General features: G+C 44.5%; 1 protein-coding gene across 2 annotated transcripts in view; it reads right to left on the bottom strand.

Annotated features, from left to right (window-relative positions):
• Nucleotides 1–26,649, bottom strand: part of LOC122808822 (killer cell lectin-like receptor subfamily F member 2) — a 1,412,691-nt gene that overhangs the window by 998,251 nt on the left and 387,791 nt on the right. For both annotated transcript variants that reach the window (XM_044079894.1, XM_044079895.1), the window contains one exon: nucleotides 22,644–22,698. The gene's annotated coding sequence lies outside the window, so the exon portion shown is untranslated. The remainder of the gene's footprint in view (nucleotides 1–22,643; nucleotides 22,699–26,649) is intronic.

The following is a 26,649-nucleotide window of genomic DNA, read 5'->3' as shown; positions in this document are numbered from 1 at the left end:
ACTGTCAATTTCCGAAATACATGAAGATCCAGTTTCCACTCGTGGGGATCCATGATTTGTCTGCTTAACACATCTGCTAAGGAGTTCTGTGCTCCCGGCAGAAACCTTGCCTGAAGAGTTAGTTGCAAGCTGAGCGCAGCCTCCCATAAAATCATTGCTTGCCTGCATAACGGGTAAGAATGTGTTTCCCATTGTTAGTTGATGTACCACATGACAGTTGTGTTGTCTGTTAGAATCAACACCTGCCCTGGAAGAAGTAACTCCTTGAAAGCCATTAATGCAAACTGGACTGCTAACATCTCCTTCATGTTGATATGTAGATGTTGTAGTCTGGCAGGCCACTTGTCTTGTATCCACTTTCCATTTAGATGAGCTCCCCAAGCAATGTCTGAGGCATCTGTCGTTAGAATCTGACTCGCCTCTGGCCGGGTCACAGAGAGTCCCTTGTTTAGGTGACATTCCTGAGCCCACCACAGAAATTCCTTTTGAATGCAAGGTATTATTTGAATGACAGTGTCCAAATCCTGGCAGTGCTGTGTCCATACATTTTTGAGATACCATTGCAGCTTCCTCATATGCAGTTTGGCATTGGGAAGCACCAGAATACAAGATGCCATGAACCCTAAGGCTTGAAGGACTGTCCTTGCAGTCAGCCCGGACTGAAGAGATAGATGATGGAAGTAAATGGAAAGAGTCTTTTGTTTGTCCGGGGTTAAAAAGGCCATCTGGGCTGCTGTATTCAGTCTCACACCCAGAAAGCATATGTCTTGAGAGGGTACTAGACTGGACTTTATTTCGTTCACAGAATACCCTAGGCATCTTAGCACTGCTATCACATATTCCAAATGCTGTAAAAGGTCTTCCTTTTCTTGAGCCAGAATCAGGCAGTCATCCAAGTAAGGATAGATTTGTATTCCTTTTAGCCTGAAGTAAGCTATCACTGGAGCCAGAACCTTTGTGAATACTCTGGGCGCAGTAGATAAGCCAAAGGGCAATGCAGAGAACTGATAATGGGAATTCCCAGCTCGAAAGCAGATACTTCCTGCAACTTAGCCTGATAGGCACATGAAGGTAAGCCTCCTTGAGATCTAAAGTTACCATCCAGTGATCTTTGCCCAGCAGAGGTAAAAGCTGTTGTAACGTCAACATTTTGAACTTGGGAATGTCCAGATAAGTGTTGAGGATAGATAAATCCAAAATTGGTCTCCACGTGTTCCCCTTCTTTGGTACTAGGAACAGGCGAGAATAAAATCCTAGGCCCCTTTCTGGCACAGGAACCGGCTGAATGGCCCCTATTTGGAGTAACAGAGAAATTTGCTTGTGCGCCTCTTTTCTTTGTAGAGGAGGAATGTCTGGCATGCCTTTGAAAGGAGGCAAGGTGTGGAAATAAAACCTGTAACTGTGGTGAATGATATCCAAAACCCATCTGTCTTGGGTAATTAAATCCCAATTTTCTTTGAAAAGAGCCAGCCTTCCTCCCAAAGGTGCTGCCAGACGAGAATGTACTGGCAGCTGAAAAGGCAGGTCATTGGGTCTGTTCTGAAAGGACTGACCCCTGCCCTCACCAGAAGACTGAGCAGGTGAACTCCCTGTTCTAGGCCTAAAAGAACCTTGAGCTCTGCCCCTACCACGTCTAGACCTACCCCTAGACTGGGAATCATAAGCAGGATATGTCCATCCCTTAGTAGGCCAATTTCTACTAAACTTCGGAGGCTGCACCTGCAAAAAATCTTTAACAGTCTGCATAGACTTAGCCTTGTCTTCCATTTTCTTTAAAACTGCTTCCACAGGCGAACCAAACAACACATCAGACTGTAATGGAGCATCCAAAATCCTTGTCTTAACATGCTCAGCTAAATTCTGATCCCTCAACCAGGCGTGCCTCGAAGAACAGAACCAGTGGCAGCCACCCTCGAGGAGGCCTGCACAGCATCAAAACCACATTGCAAGGAATGCTTACCCACCTGTTCAGACACATGAACTAAATCCTGCAACTCTTTACACTCAATACCTTCCAGAGCATCCACTTTAGACTTCAATTGTGAAAGGAGATAATTTTGATATTTTAACATGTGAAACTGGCAATTCAACGCCTCATGGCTAAAGTGGAAGAAGTATACACTTTCTTTCCCCATCTATCCAAAGCCCTTGCCTCTTTATCAGGAGGAACAGGATTTTTAATAACAGAAGCCTTAACACCTTTAGGCCCCTGAGAAACAGTTTCCGGGTCTGCCCTAGGACTCTTAAAAGATACTTATGAGCTTCAGGCACCCTATAGTACCTATCAGGTTTAACTGGGGCAGGAGGCAAAGAATCAGGGTTCAGGGAAGCCTCTGCAAAAACATCTTCCACCACATTCAGAACAGGAGGTATAGCTAAAGGCCTATGCTGGGGTAAAACAAAAATTCGAAGCCTCTTCCTGGAATCAGAGAAATCTTGACCTTCCCATTTAAAATGCTCCCTCATGGAATGAAGAGTCTCTGAAAAGAAAAATCCTCAGGAGGAGAAGCTGAAGGAGTAGAATCATCCACATCAGAATCAGAATAAGGAGGATGCTCCTGCGTCTTCAGCCGAAGACTCAGAAGCCTCGAACACTGCTCAAAAGTCTCAAACTCAGGTTCCACCCTAGGCCTCTTATCAGGAGGGGCATAGAACCTCTAATCATAGTAATCAAATCTTCTGCCATTTTAAGCATATGTTTCTTAGGCAAAGATCCTGAAGAGCTAGGAGAAACCCCACTGAAGTTAAACCTGGCCTGCCTCTCAAAGAAGCCTTGGAAACAGAAGGGAGGCTCTAATCACCTTAGGAAGAGAGGGAAGAACAGCCACCTGAGAAGCCCCCTCAGCCTGGCCTACCTCCTGAGAGGACACATCCTGTAACAGTAAAGTCTCTCCCTGAGACTCCAAAGAAACACCTGGCAGAACCTCTGGCTCCACTGAGCCTTCTAAAGAACCGACGTCCGGGACTGACGGTTCTTCCAACCTAGGCTTTGCAGCTTTGTCCTTGCGCTTTTTGGACGAAGCGGGCGTCGGAGCATCCGACGGCATTTTATAGTTACAACGCTTCCCAAAAACTAACCTGGCACAGTCTAACCTTCTCTTTATAGTGCGTTTGTTAAATCTGGCACAAGAGCGACATCCAACAACGTCGTGCTCAGGCCCTAAACAAGGTATACACAAGGTATGGTAATCCCTATGAGGTATCTGTTTCCCACAAGAAATACAGTTATTCACTTTTTCTGACATCCGGTTAAATACTGAGGCAAGAAAAAACCAAAATATTCCCAACGGGTACTTAGCCAACTTTGATTCGGTCTGAAACTCCGACTTCAGAAAATTTCAGAACGCCAACCTGCACTCGCAAAACTGCTTCTGCATCGGACCATGCGGCAAAAAAGACTGAGGATATGACGTCGGTCATGCGCATTTGTACCCTGACGTCCTGACGTCAGACTAATGCGCCTTGACCGTCGTCAGCCATATACTTTGGTATTCGGGCCGACTGGGACAGCGGACTACCCAAGTGTTAGGACTGCAGCAATGTGGAATGAAGAACATCTCCCTAGCTCAGGCTCCACCCTAGGTCTCTTATCAGGAGGGGGCATAGAACCCCTAATCAAAGTAATCAAATCTTCTGCCATTTTAAGCATATGCTTCTTGGGCACAGTTCCTGAAGAACTAGGGGTAACACCAACTGAAGCTAAACCTGGCCTGCCCCTGGGAGAAGCCGTGGAAACAGAAGAAGAGGGCCTAACCACCCTAGGCAGGGAGGGGAGTATAGTAACCTGAGAAGCCCCATCAGCCTGGCCTGCCTCCTGAGAGGCCACATCCTGCAATAACAAAGACTCTCCCTGGGATCCCAAAGAAACCTCCGGTGGAACCACCGGCTCCACCGACACCTCTAAAGAACCGGCGTCCGGTACTGACGGTTCCTCTAGCCTAGGTTTAACTGCTTTGTCCTTGCGCTTCTTGAAGAAGCGGGCCGGAGCATCCGACGGCATTTTATAATTGCACCGCTTCCCGAAGACTAACCTGGCACAATCTAATCTTCTCTTAATAGTGCGCTTATTGAACCTAGCACAAGAGCGACACCCAACAACGTCGTGCTCAGGCCCTAAACAAGGAATACACAAAGTATGGTAGTCTCTATGCGGTATCTGTTTCCCACAAGAAATACAATTATTCACTTTTTCTGACATCCGGTAAACCACTGAGGCAAGAAAAAACTAAAATATTCCCCAACGGGGTACTTAGCCAACTTTGAGTCGGTCTGAAACTCCGAAATCGAACAATTTCAGAACGCCAACCGGCACTTGCAATGCTGCTTCTGCATCGGACCATGCGGCAAAAAAGACTGAGGATATGACGTCGGTCACGCGCATTTGTACCCTGACGTCCTGATGTCAGTCAAATGCGCCTTGACCGACGTCAGCCTTATACTTTGATATTCGGGCCGACCGAGGACAGCGGACTACCCAAGTGTAAGGACTGCAGCAATGTGAGATGAAGAACATCAGCCTATAGAGGTGAGAGAAAGTACAGTTTTGTACCTACCATAAATGTAGATGTCCGAACTGGATAGCATCTGCAGTCATAACAAGTGGGTTGTCCTGTCGTCAGGCAGCCCTGCAGTCGGCCGGATTCCAAAGTCCGGGTCCGGCTTCGGCTGATGTCGCACTCCACCCGACGTCATCTCTGTTGGTCTTCGGGTATAAAAGCATCAGCCGACGCCATTTTCCTCAGTGTTTCTTGCCCCAGATGCCAGTAGCCCTCTTGCAGGGTAAAATTTGGATAGATGCCAATGTTTCCAAATAGATAGAGGTAAACACAACAATAAGCATATATGTACATATATACAAACAAATACACCATAAAGACTCCCCAACAGCTAGCTATTAGGAGGGTAAACACCCTAGGAGTACCACAGAGGGAAGGAGGGAGGGTAATCCTGACTGCAGATGCTATCCAGTTCGGACATCTACATTTATGGTAGGTACAAAACTGTACTATGTCCTTCATGGATGCATCTGCAGTCATAACAAGTGGGTAGAATACCATAGCCAACTAGGGAGGAGGATAAAGGTAGATTATGGTGTGTTTAGGATCCCTTGCAGTACAGCAGTGGCAAACCCTGCTCGGGATCTGGAATAAAGAGGCAAATTATAATGCTTGGCAAATGTATGCACGGAGGTCCAAGTAGCCGCCTCAAGAATGTCTTTGGTTGCCACTCCTCGTAAGAAGGCTGTGGTAGTGGCTGTTGCCCTTGTAGAATGAGGTCTTATGTTCTGTGGAATTGGTTTTCCATGGAAGGAGTAACAGTATCGTATGCAATTTCCTATCCATTTGGAGATTGTCTGTTTGGAAATAGCTTTTCCTTCCCTTCCTGTTGCATAGGCTACAAAAGTTGGTCAGTCTTTCTGCTATTTTTGTTCTGTCCAAGCAGTAGCGTAGCTGTCTATGTACATCCAAGGTATGCAGTATTCTTTCCCTCTGTTTTGTGGGTTGGGAAAGAAGGTAGGTAGGTGGATTGCCTGGTTTAAAGATACTCTGGATACCACCTTAGGCATAAATGTAGGATTAGTCCTCAAGGACACTCTATCTTGGTGGAAGATTAGGAAGGGTTGCACTGCCATTAAGGCCTGTAGTTCTGAAACCCTCCTTGCTGAAGTAATTGCCAGTAGGAAAGCAGTTTTCCATGACAGGTGTTGTAGGTCTGCTGTTGCTGCTGGTTCAAAGGGTGCTAGTGTCAACTTTTCTAGCACAAAGTTTAAGTCCCAAGCTGGTAATGGTGGTTTCCTTGGAGGTTTTACATTCTTGATTCCTCTGAGGAACTGCCTGAGCAAAGGGTGCGAAAAACAGGTGGATCAAAGCTGTATTCTGCTGAAATAGCTGATGCATGTATCTTGATGGAGGAGTAGGACAGGCCTGAATGAAGAAGTTCGCCAGATACTCCAGAATGTTAGGCATATCTATGTTTGACACATCTTTTCCTCTTCGGTACTCCAAATGACAAACCTTTTCCATTTTCCAGCATAGTTCTTTCTTGTTGAAGGTCTGCGTGCTTCAAGAATAATGTCTTTAACTCTTTGGGAAAGTTCTGGATTAGCTGCTGCTATGTGATGTTCCATGCAGTCAGTTGCAGCGTTTTAGGTTTGGATGTATGATGCTGTAGTTGTTCTGAGTTAACATCAAAGGCATCAGGGTATTGGCCACATGTTGTTCGAGACATGCTCTTCAGTAGTGGGTACCAGTGTTGTCTTGGCCAGTTTGGGGCTATCAGGATTATCCTTAGACGTTCTTCCTTGATTTTTAGTAGTACCTTGTGTATCAAAGGAAGAGGTGGGAATGCATATGCTGTTAGGCCTTTCCAGTTGAAGGAGAGTGAGTCCACTTTCCATGCTAGTGGGTGGAATGTTCTTGTGCAGAATTTTTTGAGCTGGTGATTGAGAGGTGATGCGAATAGGTCTATCTGTGGCATTCCCCATTTCTTTGAGATGGTCTTGAAGATGTCCGGGTGCAGCTTCCATTCGTGGGCATCCGAGTGGTTCTGCTTAGTATGTCTGCTAGAGTATTGTCTTTCCCGGTACAAATATTGCCTGTAACTGAATGTTGTAGCTGAGTGCCAGGGTCCACAGCTCCAAGGTCATTCTGCATAGGGGTATGAATGAGTGCCTCCCTGTTTGTTGATGTACCACATGACTGTGGTGTTGTCTGTCCTTATCATCAACTGGCCCTCTTTGAGGAATGGTTTGAACTTTTGGATTGCCAGTTTTACTGCCAGCATTTCTTTTAGATTGATGTGCAGGTGAAGTTGATCCTGTGTCCACAATCCTTGCACGCATTTGTCCAGCATGTGGGCCCCCATCCTAGGTCTGAAGCGTCTGTTGTGATGGTCTGGCTTGGTTGACATCTGCGGAAGGGCAGGCCTGGGTTTGACTGGCATGCCTGAGCCCACCATAGGAACTCCTGTTTTAAGCATGGAATTAGTGGGATTTCTGTTTCTAGACTGTGTCTGTGTTGGGACCATAAATTCTTTAGGTACCACTGTAGTTTCCTCATATGTAGTCTGGCAAATGGGACCAAGATTATGCATGATGCCATGAAGCCCAAGGCCTGTAGAAATTTTCTTGCTGTTAACTTGTTTAGTTTTGTTAGTGCCAAGAAGTAAAGAGGAAGTTCTTTTTGTTTTTCTGTAGTCAGGAATGCCATTTGTTGTACTGTGTCCAATTCTGCCCAAGAATGTCCTTGTTTGGGATGGTATCAGCCTTGACTTTTGTAAATTGACTGTGTATCCCAGTCCTTGTAGCAAGTAAATGACCCTTTGTAAATCTGTTGTCAGCTTGCTTTTGTTGTCCCCTTGTAGCAGGCAGTCGTCCAGGTATGGGTAAATTTGAATTCCCTGTAGTCTGCAATGGGCGATTACTGATGCCAGGCATTTTGTGAATACTCTGGGCAGTAGATAAGCCAAAGGGCAATGCTGAGAATTTATAGTGCTCTGATCCTGCAAGAAATCTGAGGTATCTTCTGCAGATTGGTCGAATGGGGACGTGCAGGTATGCCTCCTTGAGATCTAGAGTTACCAGCCAAGACTCCTTGCCCAGCATGGGAAGAAGTTGCTGTAGGGTCAGCATTTTGAATTTTGGGACAATGATGTATGTATTTAAGGTGGACAGGTCGAGAATTGGTCTCCAACTTTTTTCCTTTCTTGGAACTAGGAATAGTCTGGAGTAGAACCCTTTCCTTGTTCTGCTGTTGGCACTCTTTCCACAGCTCTCATGTTTGCTAACTCCATTATCTGGCGTAGAGCCTCTGTTTTTGATTTGGAGGTAGATTTGGCATTCCTCTTTTGACTGGTAAAGTGTGGAAGTGAAACCGTAACCTTGATCTATGGTTTGTAAAATCCACTTGTCTTTTGTTATGTAGTGCCAGTTCTTTGAAAATAAGGTTAACTTTCCGCCTAGAGGAGCTGCTATTTGTTCCCTGGTAGGCGGATTTAGGATTAAGTCACTGTGGTTGTGCTGATGTAGTGGCAGTGGCTGTGTCTGTGCCTCTGTTGTTACCTTGCCACTGTCGTCCTCTGTAGGCACCTCCTCTGGATTGGTTTCTGCCTCTGGAGCGTCTATTCCTGCCCCTTTGAAATTTTGTGGAGTCAGGAAAGGACCAATTTTGGCAGGCCAGTTCCTGCTAAACCTTGGGGTTGAACCTGCAAGAAATCTTTAACAGTTTGAACAGATTTTGCCTTTTCTTCCATTTTCTTCATAACCTGCTGGGCAGGTGTACCAAACAAACTTGTCTTGTCCATAGGAGCATCTAGCAACTTAGCTTTAACATGATCCGCAAAGCTTGTTCCTTTAGCCATGCATGCCTTCTTATCACTGTGCCTGTCATGGCTGATCTAAATGAAGCCTCCAGTGCATCATAGCCACATTTTAAGGAATGGTTGCTAACCTGTTGTATGTTATTTACCATCTCTAATACATATTTCTTATCAAGAGATTCATCAGTAGTTAGTTTTTAGTTAACTGATCAAGCATAAACTCTTGGTATTGTATCATGTGAAACTGACAGTTTAAAGCTCTAGCTGAGAGAGTAGCTGAAGTGTAGACCTTTTACCCCATCTGTCTAGTGACCTTGCTTCCCTTTCAGAAGGAATAGGGTTTTAGCTGTGGTCGCGGCTACTGCCTTGGGACCCTGGGATATAGTTTCTGGGTCTGCAAGTGGGGCCTTGTAAAGGTGGTGATGAGTGTCTGGCACCCTGTAAAATCTGTCTGGTTTGGCAGGGGCTGCGGGTAAAGAATCTGGAGCGGAGCAAACATCATTGAAAGCATCATCCACCACAGAGAGAACAGGAGGTATAGCTAAGGGCCTGTGCTGTGGGAGGTGCAGAAAGGTCCTAAGTCTTTTTCTGGAGTCTGAAAAATCCTGTTGCTGCCATTGGAACTGTTCTCGCATGGCATGCAAGGTTTCCCCAAAGGAGAATTCTTCTGGTGGGGAAGCAGCTGGAATGGATTCTTCAGCATCAGAATCTTCAAAATTGGAGAAGGAGCCTCAGGCTGGTCAGTTATGTCTCATTCATCCGCAGAATCATCAGAAGACAGTCGCCCACGGGGCTCTGCCCTAGGTCTCTTCTCTGGGGGCTGAGAGGCCCTGTCTGGGTGAGATTGAGATCCTCTAATTAAAGAAATTAAATCTTCTGCCAAAGAAAGCATTTGAGAACTAGAAGAGGGCCTGGATGAGGGGGGTTTAACAGGCACTGATTTAGTAGTCTTGGCTGCTTTAGCCCTGGCGAAGGCCTTAATGGACATGGCTGCTGGAGGCCTAGCAGCACCACGTGCTGGGGTAGAGACATCCAAGGCGATGGTGTCTGATAAGTCAACCACCGTAGTGGGTAAAATTTCTGAGGTCGATTCAAGAATTGTAGCAGGGGCCTCAGTTGTAAGAATAGGTTCAGCTGTACTTTGAGCAGTTTTCTCGGTTTCGGCCGAAACCGAGACACTCGCCGTTTGCTTTGCCGTGGTTTCGGCCGAAACCGCGGACCGCGAGTGTCGGTCTTTATCTTTGCGTTTTTGGAAGATTGGGTAGTCGGAGGATCCGACGGCATAATGTACGCAAAATCAGTACCGAAAAACTGTTCTGCAAACTCCGACCGACGCCTAAGCGTCGTCGGTTGAAAGAGGCACAGGACGAACAGGCTGCTAGGTCGTGGGCTGGGCCTAAACAAGGCAGACAGTAAGAGTGGAAATCTTTATGAGGTATTTGTTTCCCACAGGTTAAACAATTGTTAACTTTTTCTGACATCGGCTGAGGCAAGAAAGAGTCCCCAACGGGTACTTAGCTTTAGAAGTCTTGAAGTAGTATTCGGTAGAAGTAATCTCTGGATCCGACCGACCGGCACTTGCGAACAGCTTCTGCTTCGGCGCCGGCAAGAAAGACTGAGGAAAATGGCGTCGGCTGATGCTTTTATACCCGAAGACCAACAGAGATGACGTCGGGTGGAGTGCGACATCAGCCGAAGCCGGACCCGGACTTTGGAATCCGGCCGACTGCAGGGCTGCCTGACGACAGGACAACCCACTTGTTATGACTGCAGATGCATCCATGAAGGACATCTGATAACGTGATGCGATAACAATCTGGCACTCCAACTGAATAAGATCAAGGAGGTAATCCTGGATTTCAGAAGAAACTATAAGGAACATTCATTCCCCACTCACAATCAATGGGAAAACAGTGGAGAGGGTAAAAAGCACCAAGTTTCTTGGGGTGCACATCTCGGAAGATTTGTCTTGGTTTGTGAACACAAATGCCATTGTTGAGAAAACACAGCAATGCCTACACTTTCTGCGAAGGTTGAGAAGGGCAAATCTACCAGCCTCTGTTCTAACAACCCTCTACACGGGCACAACTGACAGCATACTGACAAAGCAGCTTGGTATGGCAACTGCTCCACCACAGACAAGTCCATCCAAAGAGTGGTGAAAGCAGCAAAAATATTACCAGGACCACTACCATCTATTCAAGAATTGCACCAGTCTCGTTGTCTCAAAAGAGCCAGACAAATGGTCATGGATTATCGTAGCATACATTGCAAAAAGGACAGATTTAGCAGAAGCTTCTGTCCCCTGGCCATTAGGTTACTGAACTCCAATAACAAATTACATCTCGCTTGACATCAGGGACAGTAGGCAATATGACGAGTGAGAAGCATATTTGCATGCAATAACCTTAAAAGGTCTTAAATACACTGTGCAATTAATCTAACAGAGTATAATCTTATTTCTGTGCAATATCCACTGATGCTAAAACAGCATCCTGTGCAATAAGTAATAGCTGTGAAACTTTGTGCAATCAATATCGTACTTCCTTATAGTGCCAACAGAATCCTGTGCAATAAGTAGCAGCGTAGGAATGTCTAAATGTAGTAATGTGAATTGTTGTACATGTTAGAGGTTTGCAAATACAGCCTGCAGTAATGCAATTTCTTTCAGTTGCGCTTGCTGTGGAGTCTGAATGGCAAAGTTTACTTTGACTTTGTACTTATTGTTCCATTCAGTCTGTCAGTGTAACACTTCTGAAGGTATCCTTTTCTCCAGCCCAATAATACACTACTTCCAACTACAAGTCTCATTCAGGTTCAAGCACAGTCTTTTGCATTTTTTTTCCATCTAAAATGTCCTGGCTGGAAGACATCTGCAAGTTCATCTTTGAACTCCTAACATACAATCTCGCACTTTTTTTCTTCTAACCACCTTCTACTCTGTAGTTACTGCTTTCAACATTTTTTTTTTGCTTAAGAATTCTGGACAAAGCCAAACATAATGAGGAAAGGGAGGGGAAAACGCCCCAAATCAGAGATAATTACTTCACTTAAAGTTAATAATACAAGATAATAGGAGGTTACTGGGTGGCCACAGTGGTGCAGCAGTTAGCGTTGCCGCCTCACAGCAAGAGGTTCTCTGGTTTGATTCTCGGCTGGGGTGCCTTCTGTGCGGAGTCTGCATGTCCTCCCTGTGGTCGTGCGGATTTCCTCCGGGTACTCCGGTTTCCTCCCACATCCCAAACACATGCAGTAGTTGGACTGGACACTCTAAATTGGCCCTAGGTGTGAGTGAGTGCCTTCTGTGGAAGGTTGGGCGTTGGGCTGGCAACTTGACACTGTAACACTCCACTGCCAATCATGAGCAGACAGATGATCCGCTGTGGTGACCCCTAACCGGGAAAAGACGAAAGAATAAGGATAGGAGGTTACTAGGCCATCTACCCATAGGTCATTTTAAGCCTAGCCGTTTCAAACCAAAGTAATACCAATAATGCTCTAGTCAAGATCCATGATTATATTTAGCAATGATTACCCATGTCCAGCAAGGGATGATGACCACTTTTACACTTGTCTAACTGTAGAATAAACTGTTGAAATGCGAGTGTTTTCGCTGATAAAATTCAGGAGTTTGGATAAATATTGCAGATATACCTCTCAGCTGTTCTTGAGTTTGCAGAATGTCTCTGATACTTTGTCATAATTTTGCTATGTCATTTGTAAAAATTGGGTTTCATATTACTTATTGATCAGAAAACACATGTTGATATAAAACCTGATTAAGTTATAACTAGTTATAGCTCCCCCCTCCATGAATCATGATGTGCACGAGGCCTACTTGACCAGACACTCTGGTCACGGGGAATTTCAATTATCCCACCATCAACTGGGAAACCTACTCTAGCCCTACCTCATTATCGCAAAAGTTCCTTGACTTTAACTCAAATGCCCTGGAGCAAATTGTTCAAAACCCGAAGAAGAGGAACAAACATACTAGAGCTGGTCCTCACTAACATTGCAAACCGATGCACCACTGCAGCTGTCGGACCCTCATTAGTTAAATCTGATCACAAGTCAGTCGCCTTCAAACTGGTGCCAACACCAGAACTCACAAAGGACCAAGTCTGACTAAAACAAATTCACCAAGGCAAACTCTACCCTCCTAGAGGAAGGTATGAAAGCATTCCAAGCTACACCTCCAGCTGGAAGAGGTGACTACACCAATGCTTACATTAAAGCCCTGTACAGTCACTTGTATAAGTGTATACTTTGCTGTTCCAGAGAGAATCAAAGCCAGATCCCCAAGTAAAAACGAGCTGTCCTGGTGGACATCCAATATCAACAAACCTTCTATAACAAACACAAAACTTTGATGCTCAAGAAAACTAAAGAGAGGCCCCAACAGTGAAAAACCATCCTTCTCAGCCTCAACAAGCAAATAAGACATGTCCATATTCTCCAAGGGTAACTTGGTGAGAAAAACTTGGCAATCACACTAAGTATAAACGTAAGGCTTTTTACAGCTCAATATGCATCCTAAATGGTCGGACCCAAGCATGTGCCAAACTAGTGATTAACTGTGTCAAACACACTGATCCCACAGAGATAGCAAACCTGCTGGTGGACAGATTTGTTGAAAATTTCACTCCCTTTTCCTCTCCAAACTTATCACAAACCTTGCTCCCAACTCCCCCACTCCCACCCTACATATCTGAAAAGCAGGTCAGCAAAGCTTTGTCTAAGGCAGAAAACATAGCCTCTTTGGGGCCAGACAAACTAAAACATGAACTGGCATCACCAGTAAGTACCCTGTTCAATCACAGCCTAACCACAGGCTGTGTTCCTGTGGAATGGAGAGCAGCAACAGTTATTCCCCTCCACAAAGGTGGCTTAACAACAGACCTGGGGACTTAACAGACCCATAAGTCTGACCAGCCTCATCTGTAAAGCTATGGAACGTGTCATCATGGACCTCATAAATAAAGAGATAGGTGACTTCCAAACCCTGGATCCAGTTCAGTTTGGCTTTGACAAAGCAGATCCTGCCTGTTAAACCTGGTGGATTTCTTAGAAAATGTGACCAGGGCCATTGACAAGGGCAGATCTGGACACACATCATACCTCGGCTTGGTCAAGGTCTTTGACACAATGTCACACTTTGGTATTACTGATAAACTTGGCAAACTGAATATAAACCCCTCTGTTGTAAGATGAGTTGCCAACTGGCTCACAAACTGCTCACCCACTATCAAAGTGGGTGATTCCACATCAGCTGGCAGACTTGTCACCAACGGGGTGCCACAAGGGTCCGTGCTGGGCCCCCTACTGTTTGGCATATACTTCTCTGACGTTCAGGCGAAAACTAAGGGGCTGTAGCTGACCAGGTTTGTGGACGACTGCAAACTGGGTGCAACTATCAAATCCCCAGATATCATCGATATACTTCAGGAGGGTCTTGCGCAGACCAGTCACTGGTGTCTTAGTCACAGACTCAAACTAAATAGAAAGAAATGCTTCATCATTCCCTTCGATAAAAACAATGTCCCTTCACACAATCAAGTTAACAGTACTCTGTACCTATGAAGTGGTAAGTACCCTGTTCAATCACAGCCTAACCACAATGTAACACAGAATTTAACTAGTAAACAAACTTGAGTGGCATGATGTACACCTCAACAGAAACAGCAGTGTGCGACAAGCACATGTCGCAACAGGAAAGTACAGTTTTGTACCTACCATAAATGTAGATGTTCGAGTGCTCATACAGCTGCAGTCATAACAGATGGGGTTATCCTGCCGTCAGGCGGGTCCTCAGTCAGCCGAATTCCAAAGTCTAGGTCCGGCGTCGGTTGTCGTCGCTTCTTCCCTGACGTCAGAGCGGCAGGGGTATAAAAGAGGCAGCCGATGACATTTTCTTCAGTTTTTCTTGCCCCAGATGTCAGGTGCCCCCAGAAGGAAGGCAAACATAATGTTATGCAAAAATGCAATGTTGATAAATCAAAAACAGTAGTTGCAAGCAAATACACCATAAAAGAATACCCCAAAAAGGTTATATGAAAGGTGTTTGTCATAAGGCCTGTCCTAAGAGGGGATGGAGGGAGGGAAACCTGGACTGCAGCTGTATGAGCACTCTAACATCTACATTTATGGTAGGTACAAAACTGTACTATCTTCATCGTGCATACAGCTGCAGTCATAGCAGATGGGAAGAATCCCAAAGCTAAGTAAGGGTGGTAGGCACTAAGTGGAACTAGGAGGGGCTAGGATGCCCTGCAGGACTTCTGTGGCAAAGCCCGCTCTAGATTTAGAGTATAGTGGGAGGTGATGGTGCTTGGAGAAAGTGTGCACTGAACTCCAGGTGGCTGCTTCCAAAATGTCCTTGGTAGGGACCCCCCTGAGGAAGGCTGCAGAGGTAGCTGTGGCTCTGGTGGAGTGGGATCTGATGCAAGCAGGCACAGATTTTCCATGAAATGAGTAACAAAAGCATATGCAGCGGGCTATCCATTTTAAAATTGTCTGTTTCTAAATAGCCTTTCCTTGAGCACCTGCAGCATAGGACACAAAGAGTTGCTCAGATTTTCTGAATGGCTTTGTCCTGTCCAAATAATAACAAAGTTATCTGTGAATGTCCAAGGAATGTAGTAGTCTTTCCCCTTTGTTTTGTGGATTAGGGTAAAAGGTAGGTAAGTGGATAGTCTGATTCAAAGCTACACTGGATACTACCTTTGGCATAAAGGTAGGGTTGGTTCGTAAGGAAACTCTGTCCTGATGGAAAATGATGAATGGTTGCACAGCCATGAGGGCCTGTAGCTCTGAAACCCTGCGAGCTGAGGTGATAGCCAGGAGAAAGGCTGTTTTCCATGACAAGTACTGTAACTCTGATGAAGAAGCTGGCTCGAAGGGAGGAAGGGTCAGCTTTTCCAATACAAAGTTGAGGTCCCAAGCAGGGACTGGTGGTTTCCTTGGAGGTTTTATATTCTTTGCCCCTCTGAGGAACTGCCTTAACAGAGGATGAAAGAATAAAGGAGGATCTGTGTTGTATTGTGCAGAAATGGCTGAAGCGTGGATCTTGATGGAGGAGAAGGAAAGTCCATTGTTTAACATCTCCGCTAGGTACTGTAAAATTTGAGGTATATTTATTACCCAAGGATTCTGTCCCTTCTTTTGATTCCAGGCACAAAATAGTTTCCATTTTGCGGAGTAGGCCTTTCTAGTAGAAGGTCTTCTGGCCTCCAGGATGACATCCTGCACCTCCTTGGAGAGGAGAAACTGTTGGGAAATCAAGGAATTCTCCATGCAGCTAGATTTAGGGTTTTGAGATGGCTGTGAAGAGTTTTGTAGTTGTGCTGGGGACAACATAAGAGGGACTAGAGGTAGGATACATGGTTGGTAATGTGTCAGGCTCTTCAGGAGTGGATACCAGTGTTGTCTTGGCCAGTCTGGAGCAATAAGAATCATTTTCGGCCTCTCTGCTCTGGCTTTTAATAGAACTTTGGGCAACAGAGGAAGAGGCGGGAAGGTATATACTGTCAATGTTGCCCAATTGAAGGAAAGCGCGTCCACTTTCCAGGCCTGTGGATGATAGGTCCTTGCACAAAATTTTTTCAACTGGCAATTTCTGTGGGTAGCAAAGAGATCTAGGTCTGGCTCTCCCCATGCCCGAGTTATCTTTGTGAAAACTTGAGGATGCAACTTCCATTCTTGTGGATCTGTCATATTTCTGCTTAGGTTGTCTGCCAGTGTGTTTTCCTTCCCTGGCAGGAATTGTGCCTGTAGTTGAATTTGCAATTCTAGTGCTGTGTTCCATAGGGTCATGGCTTGCCTGCACAGGGGGTATGAATAAGTTCCCCCCTGTTTGTTTATGTACCACATCACTGTGGTGTTGTCTGTCTTTATCAATAGCTGGCCTGAATGCAGTAGGTCTTTGAAGGTCATAATAGCCTTTTGCACGGCTAGCATTTCCCTTTGGTTGATGTGAAGGTGCTTCTCTTTTCGTGTCCATTTTCCCTGAATGCCCTGACCTGTCATGTGTGCTCCCCAGGCGTAGTCTGAGGCGTCTGTTGTGATGATTTGAGTTGCTTGAGGTACACAGAAAGGAAGACCTGTGTTTCTTTGGCAAGCTTGAGCCCACCACATAAATTCCTTTTGAAGGCATGGAATGAGTGGTATAATTGCTTCCAAGCTGTGGTTGTGTTGAGACCATAAGTTTTTTAGGTACCATTGAAGTTTCCTCATATGGAGCTTTGCACATGGGATTAGTAGGATGCAAGATGCCATGTATCCCAGAGCCTGCAGGACTTTCCTTGCAGTTAGCCTGGTGTAAGTTGCCATTTTTCTGAAGTATTGAAAAAGTTGCCCTTGCTTGTCTGGCGTGAGGTAGGCCATCTGGGTGGTTGCATCCAAGCTGGCACCCAGGAAAATTATTTGTTGAGAGGGTATTAGTTTTGATTTCTTTTTGTTGACTGTGTATCCCAGGAAGTTCAACAGTTTTATTACAAACGCCAGGTGCTGCAGTAGAATGTCCTTGCTGTCCACTTGGATCAGGCAGTCGTCCAGATATGGGTAGATATGTATCCCTTGTAGTCTGCAGAAGGCGATTACTGATGCCAGGCATTTCGTAAACACTCTGGGCGCAGTAGATAAGCCAAAGGGCAATGCAGAGAATTGGTAATGGGTTGAACCTGCAAGAAATCTGAGGTATCTTCTGCAATCTTGTCTGATAGGGACATGCAGGTGTGCCTCCTTGAGGTCCAATGTTACCAGCCAAGACTCCTTGCCCAGCATGGGAAGAAGCTGCTGTAATGTGAGCATCTTGAATTTTGGCACCTGTAGAAAAGTGTTTAGGATGGATAGGTCTAAGATAGGTCTCCAATCTTTGTCTTTCCTTGGTACCAGGAATAGTCTGGAATAAAAGCCTTGACCTTGTTCTTTTGCAGGTACCTCTTGAATTGCTTTCATGTCCATGAGAGCTGAAACTTGTTTTTGTGCCTCTGCCCTTTGATTTTGTGGCAGGTTTGGCATGCCTCTCATTTTTGGAAGGGTGTGAAAGTGGAACTTGTAGCCTCTGTCTATAATGTCCAGAATCCATTTGTCTTTTATAACAATATGCCAATTTTTTTAGTATAATGTCAGTTTTCTGCACAAAGGTGCTGCCATTAAAGCTTTGCTTGGCAGGTGTAGGGGGAAGTCATTGTGTCTGTTTTCTGAAAGACTGTGATCTATCTTCTCCACCTCTTGGGGTTGGTGCTTGCCACTGTCTGGCTCTGAAACATCCTTGAGGTTGCCCTCTACCCCTTGGACGCCTGTATCTGCCCCTTTGAGGTCTGTCCGTGGCTGGAAAGGACCAATTTTTTGAAGGCCAGTTTCTGCTGAAACATGGAGGCTGTACCTGCAGGAAATCTTTCACTATTTGCATTAAATTCGCTTTTTTTCTCCATTTTATTTAGCACTTCCTCAGCTTTAACACCAAACAATACATCTTTTTGAAGAGATGCATCTAATAATTTAGCTTTGACATGATCTGGTAAGGTTTACTCTTTGAGCCAAGCATGCCTACGTATAACAGACCCCGTAACAGCAGCTCTACATGAGGCCTCTAAAGCATCAAAACCACACTGCAAGGTATGTTAACCCACTTGCTCTGCACCATGCAACAAATCCTGCAACTCTTTTACATCTGGTTGTTCTGGTTGTGTCATCTTGCTTTTCAGCTGAGATATCAAAAACTGTTGATACTTTAACATATGGAACTGACAGTTTAATGACCTCATGGTTAAAGTGGCCGAGGTGTACACCTTTTTCCCCCATCTTTCTAAAGCTCTGGAATCTCTCTCTGAAGGTAATGGGTTTTTAGCAGTAGAGGCCTTAATTCCCTTGGGACACTGTGAAATAGTTTCTGGGTCAGCAGCACGGCTTTTATATAGGAACTGGTGAGAATCAGGAACCCAGTAATACCTGTCTGGTTTAACAGGAGCTGGAGGCAAAGAATCAGGATTAAGGCTGGCTTCTGTGTACACATCATCCAATATATCTAAAACAGGAGGGATAGCCAGAGGCCTATGCTGGGGGAGCAGAAGAAATTCCCTGAGCCTTTTCTTGGAATCGGAGTAATCTTGGCCTTCCCAGTGAAAGTGTTCCCTCAATGTACGCAGGGTTTCCCCAAAAGAGAAGTCCTCAGGGGGGGAGACCGAGGGAATAGACTCCTCTGCATCAGAGTCTTCTAATGGAGAATTGGCATAATCCTGGTCCGCAGATAGTTCTGAGGCAATAGAAGCTTGATCTGAGGAAGGGTAATCTTCCTCTAATCTGGGCCTTTTGTCAGAGGGGGATTGAGAACCCCTGATAAGAGTAATCAAGTCCTCAGCCATTTTAAGCATCTGTTTTTTAGGCATGGTGCCTTGAGAGGGTGTCTGAGGAACCTGTTTTTTGGTTTTCATGGCTGTTTTATATTTAGTGAAGGCTTTAATAGAGAAGGATGAAGGCCTGAAGACCCCTTGAGAAATGGCAGGCCTGTCTAAATTCTGAGTTTCCCCGCCTGGAGTGGCGTTGGTATCTGTAGTAGGAATGGGGGCCGAGGAGCCTGCGACCTCGGGTACTGAAGACACCGGTAATGCATTGTCATCAGTACTCAGGGGCTGCATAGGCACCTTGCTGAGTACCGGAGAACTGGTAGTCGGCCTTAGCGTGGTTTCAGTAGGTGGTGCGGACCTCGCATGTCGGTCCTTATCTTTGCGTTTTTTGCTTAAAACTGGAGTCGGAGTATCCAACGACATAATATAATTAAACTTTTTGCCAAAAAAGTGAAGGGCGAACTCCGCCCGACGCTTAATAGTGCGTTTGTTGAATCTAGCAAAAAAACGGCAGGCCGAGACGTCGTGGTCTGGGCCTAAGCAAGGTATATAGAAAGAGTGGAAATCCTTATGCGGTATTTGCTTCCCACAAGAAATGCAATTATTAACTTTGTCTGACATCGGTCTGAGGCAAGAAAAGTTTCCCCAACAGGGTACTTAGCTTTCAAGAAGACTTCGGCTGAAATACTTTCGTAAATCTCAGGAGCTGGCCGACCGGCACTTGCGAACTGCTTCTGCTTCGGGCACCGCACGGCAAGAAAGACTGAAGAAAATGGCGTCGGCTGCCTCTTTTATACCCCTGCCGCTCTGACGTCAGGGAAGAAGCGACGACAACCGACGCCGGACCTAGACTTTGGAATTCGGCCGACCGAGGACCAGCCTGATGGCAGGATAACCCCATCTGTTATGACTGCAGCTGTATGCACAATTAACATCATAAAATACACAAATTTAACCATGAACTAGGTAGAAGTAATAACTGAATGAACAAAGAGGTTTAGCAGTTAAATCAGAGGAGCAAGATATGGGGGAGAATTCAGATGTATGGCCTTATGAATGCCTCTGAAGTAAGAAGTCTGGAAGACATTCTGGTATCACTGTCTGGTTATCCAAAGGGAAAAATGGCCATACGAAGCACCCTCCATGCAGCCTCCTTGGAAAAGTGGACCAGTTCTAGCTACGGTTATAACTTGATAATGCTCAAAGTCAAAATCATTCTCAGATCAGAATCCTCCCACTGTTTGACAGTAAAGGAGCTTGCAGTCATTCATTGGTCACAAAACAAGATCATTAGTCCAACTGCTCTAAATGGAGCACTGGTGTACAGCACCGTATCCTGTCCACAGTAAGCTGGGTATGGCATCAGACCTACTTTTAAATGCTTTGACTTAACTGAAGACGACCATCGTTCCCAAAGTTTATACAATTCTGTATTATACACAAGGCATAAGTGGGGAAGGGACAATTTAATTTAATAGTTTCACTTGAAACTGTCCAGATTCCTTGTCAGTTGACAAACTCAAAAATCTATCATCGTTCAGGAATAAACTGATTGTTCCTTATTATGTGCTGTCTGCTAATAAAGGCGAAAGTTCTCACATTTCCTTTTCAGCATAGTATTGACCAAAGCTTTTCAGGATAGTACTGACTAACAACTGGGCTGACAAGGATTTCCTTGGCTCTATCAAAGTTCCAGCTTGTTATGAAGACCTTTAGAGTTGTTCAGACAAGTACATTTACCTCACCAAAAAGTGAACACACTAGACAATCTTGCAACTTGATATGGTCACAAAACAGCCTTCAGGTGCAAACAGTCTCATGATCCAAGATCTAGTGAATTTCAGGTTAGATGTTTTCACAGGTTGATACATGATCTTGAAGGGAAAGCTTAAGTATAAAACTTCAAAGTCAAATGACGGTTGTTCTTTTGTCTATCCTTACTTAACTTCATCTGGACTGCAGTGTGAATGATCTGGAAACCCCTCTGCTGCAGTACAATGAGGCTACTTGCTGGCATTCTCAACCAATTAGCTCTATAATGTGTAAGCTCTACCTCCGTTCTGAGGGCCAGAGCTAAGTAATGATCTTGAACTCTGCACCCTTCAGAGGGCTGGGAAACATTAGAATGTACTGAAGACACAACTGCCTACCCATAAACAAACTCAGGCTAGATGTACATTATGCATTCTACCAAATTAGAAATAACTGCCATCCACTTCTCCTGGCTTTTCTCCCACCCATTATGGATTTATTCTTGGGAAATGATGGCAGTTGTTTCTTAGGTACAGGATCTGGGAGATTTCCATGACAATCAGCTGTCAAAGAACCATGTGACAATGGCAGTTCATCGATTTTATTTCGGGCTCTGGTTACATGCAGACTATTCAATGTAAACTTTCCTCTAGGGACTGGCCAAGGTCAAGAGTGACTGACTGCAGCATGTACAGACCTTTGTCACATTGCACAGTCTTAACTGGCTGAAAGTATCCTTGAGATCACCTGTAAGTTCCTGACACAAACCTATATAGGCCTTACATGGCCTGGATGATGCCTATTTCAAGGTGATTTCCCGAACACCCATGCCATTCACATCACAGAGCTACCTTGAGACTGCTAGTGACTCCTGGATTTTGTCTGCAATGTTATGAGAAGCATTCTTCTACAATTCCATGTGCTACAACTATTGAATTTACTAGCATTCCAGTTTAGGGACAGAGCTACAGTGAAGTGGTCTCTTAGGATGGATTAAATTTAGGTAGGTCTTTGTCAATTAACTGTTTCTGCCTCAAACTGTTTGTATCAACTTTACTGTCATTTTTTATTGTTATATTTATGTTTATAACTATAAATCAAGAAGAAATTTTGCAGTCTGGCGGGGGTGGAGTTCACTCCTTGAATTACGTTATGCACGTAGTTCACTAATAAAAAATATGCACTACAAAACAATAAAATGGAACATAGTAGGTAGTCCACAGTTAAGTTAAAATGGAATATCCTTCAATGAAACAAACAAACAAGCGATCCTAGCACAGTATAATGAAAAGCATAAAAAAATGCATTATTTATATATAATCAGGTCATTTGGAGCAAGTGACTGATTACAGAGGGTGGTTTTGGTAAGAGCAGTAAAAGCATTAAACTCATTCCTTTAACCAAATCCCCCTTCCCCCTCATCACCAGTGTAAACGGAGACTGTGCTACCTTAGAACTGAAACTACAAAGCTAGAAACACAATAAAATATAAAGAACAGCTTAAAGGCTAACCTACTAATACAAACCTTACTAAGACACTAACTCATTAGCAAAATGAAACACAATGAACATCTACCATTAGACACGTATCAGAATAAATATTTAATAGTTATACGCTGAAACACTTTTGCTTTTGTACCAAATAAATACTTCATCGGGTTTGTGTGTAAAAAAAATATGCAATATGAATGAATACGTGTACAAATCTACAAGTGAATGCCTAAGTAGGCTGAAAACCACAGCTACAACTGCTAAGCTGGAAATGCACTGAAAAATGTTAAAAATAAAGCATTATGGCCCTGGGTATCTAAGTGTGGCATATACGAAAGCACTTACTTTGAATGAGTAAAATGCACTCAAGAGTATGTAACTGACAGTGGTGCCATTTTCTGATATCCTTGAGTGCATTTTTACACTTTCAAGTAAGTGCTTTCTTAGTTAGATGCCACAACTGAACAGATCCCAAGGGCCTTAATGTGTACATTGGTCATGTGTGTACATCTTTTACAAGTACAGATTTAAAAATGTCTCCTGGATAGAAATTTGGTTATAATGTATAATGTTTGTTTATAACCTAATTTCTACACACAGCAGACTTGGTTTTTGTTTCACAAAACTGTTTCTCCCTTTGCCGTCTCTGAAAAGTGACTGTGCCCATTTGTATTTTCCCAGTAAACAAATCAATAAATCAACACAAATAAGCAAGCATGACTTCAAGCACAGTACCTTGTTCTTTAAAGAAATCAAGTCAAAGTTTGACTGATGCACGCAGCCTCCGCACCTGTGGGAAAAAACAAAAACACTGTAAACAGACTGCAAATCAGTCAAAAAATCAGGTAATGTATTCAACACCAAAGGTAATGAAACTCCAAATATAACATCCTTTAAAATAAAAGACATCTGTCACAGACAACCAACAGGGATGCTATTTGAAATTATACAGAATACTAATAGGTCATCTGCTTTAACTACATAAACTAAAAATAAACAGTTACATTAATAAATCATTGGTTCCAGTTTCCACTAGTGTGGGTCCATGATGTTTCTGCTTAGTTTGTCTGCCAGTGTGTTTAGTTTTCCTGGCAGGAATTGAGCTTGTAGATGCACTTGGTAGCTCAGGGCTGTGTTCCACAATGCCATGGCTAGTCTGCAGAGGGGGTAAGAATGTGTACTCCCCTGCTTGTTTATGTACCACAACAGTGGTGTTGTGGCAAACTTTTCACCTTTAATCTTGATCTACAGATGGGGTGGCTGAAGACATCAAAGGAGGAGGGCTGCAGGGTGGGGCTACAATAACGGAGATTCATTATAATTACAGTTACAACTAAGTAACGGGTCACAGTACTGCATATGCTACATAGTCTTTGAGCAGTAGTTTTCCTCTACAGAATGTGTGACAAAGCATCTGAAAAAGTTGTTTTCAACATATGAAGTAATTAAATAGGCTCAGCTATCATATCACAAAGCCTAGCATCTCTAAACACAGAACTGCTCTGATTGCAAAACACTACTTAAGTGATGTAAATATGTACTCTGTGTGAAATTTCCAAAACACCATGTGAAAACAGACAGACAACCCTCTATCACTGCTTAGTTGTTTAGCCCCTGTGCTTCCCTGCCACTGGTGCTCCCACCCCCCCACTAATGGTTACACTATGTCCCACATATTCCCCCGCTTTACACACCTGCAAACTACCATTTTATTTCAAGGCAAATTTCCTACCTATTAGAAAGTAATGCTGTGACAAGGAGACTCTGCAATCAGTACAGTGATGTTGTCCCGGACTGCAAAGTACTTCAACAGCTGCCCTGTGCACTTTTTCAAACAAAAACTTTAAATACTTATGCAAACTTGTTAAACAGGTCTGAACTTGATGGCAAAGTCACCTTCTGGCAGTAACCTCATTTGCATTAAAGTAGTCACCCCCTTAAAAAAAGTACAGTTGTGTACACTTACCATAAATGTAGATGTTTGAGTGTATTCACAGTTGCAGTCATCACATTTGGGTTATCTGCTTGCAGTAGCCCTCAGTCAGCCTGATTAACAAAGTCTTGGGTCCTGCGTTGGTTGCCATCTCTTCTTCCGTGACGTCAGGTCATCAGGGGTATAAAACATGCAGCCGATGCCATTACATCAGTTTTTCTTGCCCCAGATGTCAGGTGCCCCCCTAATGGGAAGCAATTAAATCTATAAATAAACAAGGATATACCTCCAACAAAAAAGCAAATACACCAAAAAGCTTTTGAGCATAGTAAAGGAGAGTAGAGGTATAGCCAAAAGTCATAAGGGGGCTGGAAGGAGGGTAACCAGGACTGCAACAGTGAATACACTCTAGCATCTACATTTATGGTAAGTGTACACAACTGTGCTATGTTCTTCATGTTTCACTGTTGCAGTCATCACATTTGGGTAGATTCCCAAAGCTAAGGATGGGAAGAGGAATTTAGATAGCATTAGGACCAGCTATAAGGCCCTGCAAGACTGCAGTGGCAAAGCCAGCTCCGGATTTAGAGAAAATTGGCAGATGGTAATGCTTGGTGAAAGTATGTACAGAACTCCAGGTAGCAGCTTCTAGGATGTCCCTGGTAGGGACACCTCTGAGAAAGGCTGTAGAGGTAGATGCAGCCCTGGTTGAGTGGGGTCTGATCCCCTGTGGGATAGGTTTTCCATGGTGCTTGAAGCAGAAATTAATGCAATGGCCTATCCATTTGGAAATGGTTTGCTTTGAAATAGCCTTCCCCTCCGCCCTCACAGCAAATGTTCAGATTTCCTTTGCGGTTTAGTCCTATCCAAGTAGAATCTAAGTTGTCTGTGCACATCTAAGGAGTGCAGTATCCGTTCCCCTTTGTTCTGTGGATTAGGAAAGAAGGTTGGCAAAATGAATGGACTTGATTAAGGGCGACACTGGATACCACCTTGGGCATGAAGGAGGGATTGGTCCTCAGGGATACGCTGTCCGCATGAAAGATGATGAAAGGCTCCACTGCCGTAAGGGCCTGTAATTCAGATACCCTTCTTGCTGAAGTGATTGCTAAAAGGAAAGCTGTTTTCCAAGAAAGGAATTTTAAGTCTGCAGTAGCAGCTAGCTTGAAAGGAGGAAGAGTGAGTTTCTCCAATACAAAGTTAAGGTCCCAGGCTGGGGTTGGACTTCTCCCGGGTGGTCGTAAATTTTTGGCCCCTCTGAGGAACTGCTTAAGCAGTGGATGAGAGAAGAGGGGAGGTTCTGTGTTATCATGAGCTGAAATAGCTGAGGTGTGAATTTGGATGGAGGAGAAAGACAGGCCCTTGTGAAGCATCTCAGTTATGTATTGTAAAATCTGAGGTAAATTGGGCAGTGCTGTGCTCATCCCTTGAGATTGGTTCCAGGCACAGAATCTTTTCCATTTTTCAGCATAAGATTTTCTAATACTAGGCCTCCTTGCCTCTAAAATGATATCCATCACTGGTTTACTGAGGGATGGTAAAGGAGAGATTAGGTAATTAGCCAGGCTGCTAGGTTCAGTGTGTGAAGCTGATGGTGCAGAACCTGGCTCTCCTGCTGAAACAATAGGGTAGGAGTCTGAAGCAGGTGCCATGGGGCCAACAGTGACACTGCGCAAGAGTGGGTACCAGTGTTGGCGTGGCCAGTCTGGTGCAAATCAAAATTGTCCTTGGTTTGTCTTGTTTGATCTTTAGTAGTACTTTGGAGAGCAGAGGCAGAGGAGGAAAGGCATAAACTGATAGGTTTTTCCAGCTGAAGGACAGAGCATCCACTTTCCAAGCTTGTTTGTAGGGAGTCCTTGTGCAAAATCTGTCCAACTGATAGTTCTGGGAGGAGGCAAACAGGTCTATATCTGAGATCCCCCATTTGCTTGTCAACATGTTGAAAATCCTTGCTTCCAGTTTCCACTAGTGTGGGTCCATGAAGTTTCTGCTTAGTTCGTCTGCCAGTGTGTTTAGTTTTCCTGGCAGGAATTGAGCTTGTAGATGCACTTGGTAGCTCAGGGCTGTGTTCCACAATGCCATGCCTAGTCTGCAGAGGGGGTAAGAATGTGTACCCCCCTGCTTGTTTATGTACCACAACAGCGGTGTTTTTGTCCGTCTTTACCATTAATTGTCCTGGAAGAATGCGGTCCTTGAAGGCTGTCAGAGCATTCTGTACAGCTAACATTTCTTTTTGACTGATATACAGGTGCATTTGACTTGAGTTCCATTTGCCCTGAATGCATTTCCCTGCCAGGTGAGCCCCCCCATGCATAGTCTGATGCGTCTGCTGTTAGAGTTTGGGCGGCAGGGGGTAGTGTGAATGTTAGTCCCTTGTTTTGGTGGCAGGCCTCTGCCCACCAAAGGAACTCTAGGCGTAGGCAAGGTATGATAGGAATCACTGCTTCTAGATCCCGAGAATGTTGACAACATAGCCTTTTTAGATACCACTGTAGTTTCCTCATATGCAGTCTTGCATATGGAATTATAAGAATGCGGGAGGCTATGAAAGTACAGTTTTGTACCTACCATAAATGTAGATGTTCGAAGATCCACATTGCTGCAGTCCTTACATATGGGTAGTCCGCTGTCCTCGGTCGGCTCGAATACCAAAGTATTAGGCTGACGTCGGTCATGGGCGCTCAGATCTGACATCAGAGCGTCAGGGTATAAAAGCGCATGACCGACGTCATATCCTCAGTCTTTTCTTGCCCCAGATGTCAGAAGGCCCTAAAAAGAAAGGCCACAGCCCAAAAACAGGATACCTCC

This window comes from Protopterus annectens, chromosome 8.part0 (genome assembly GCF_019279795.1).
Source record: "Protopterus annectens isolate FY-2018-M chromosome 8.part0, PAN1.0, whole genome shotgun sequence".
In the NCBI taxonomy this organism is placed as follows: domain Eukaryota; kingdom Metazoa; phylum Chordata; order Ceratodontiformes; family Protopteridae; genus Protopterus; species Protopterus annectens.
The sequence above is the reverse complement of the archived record's forward strand: the minus strand, read 5'-3'. Positions and strand labels throughout refer to the sequence as shown.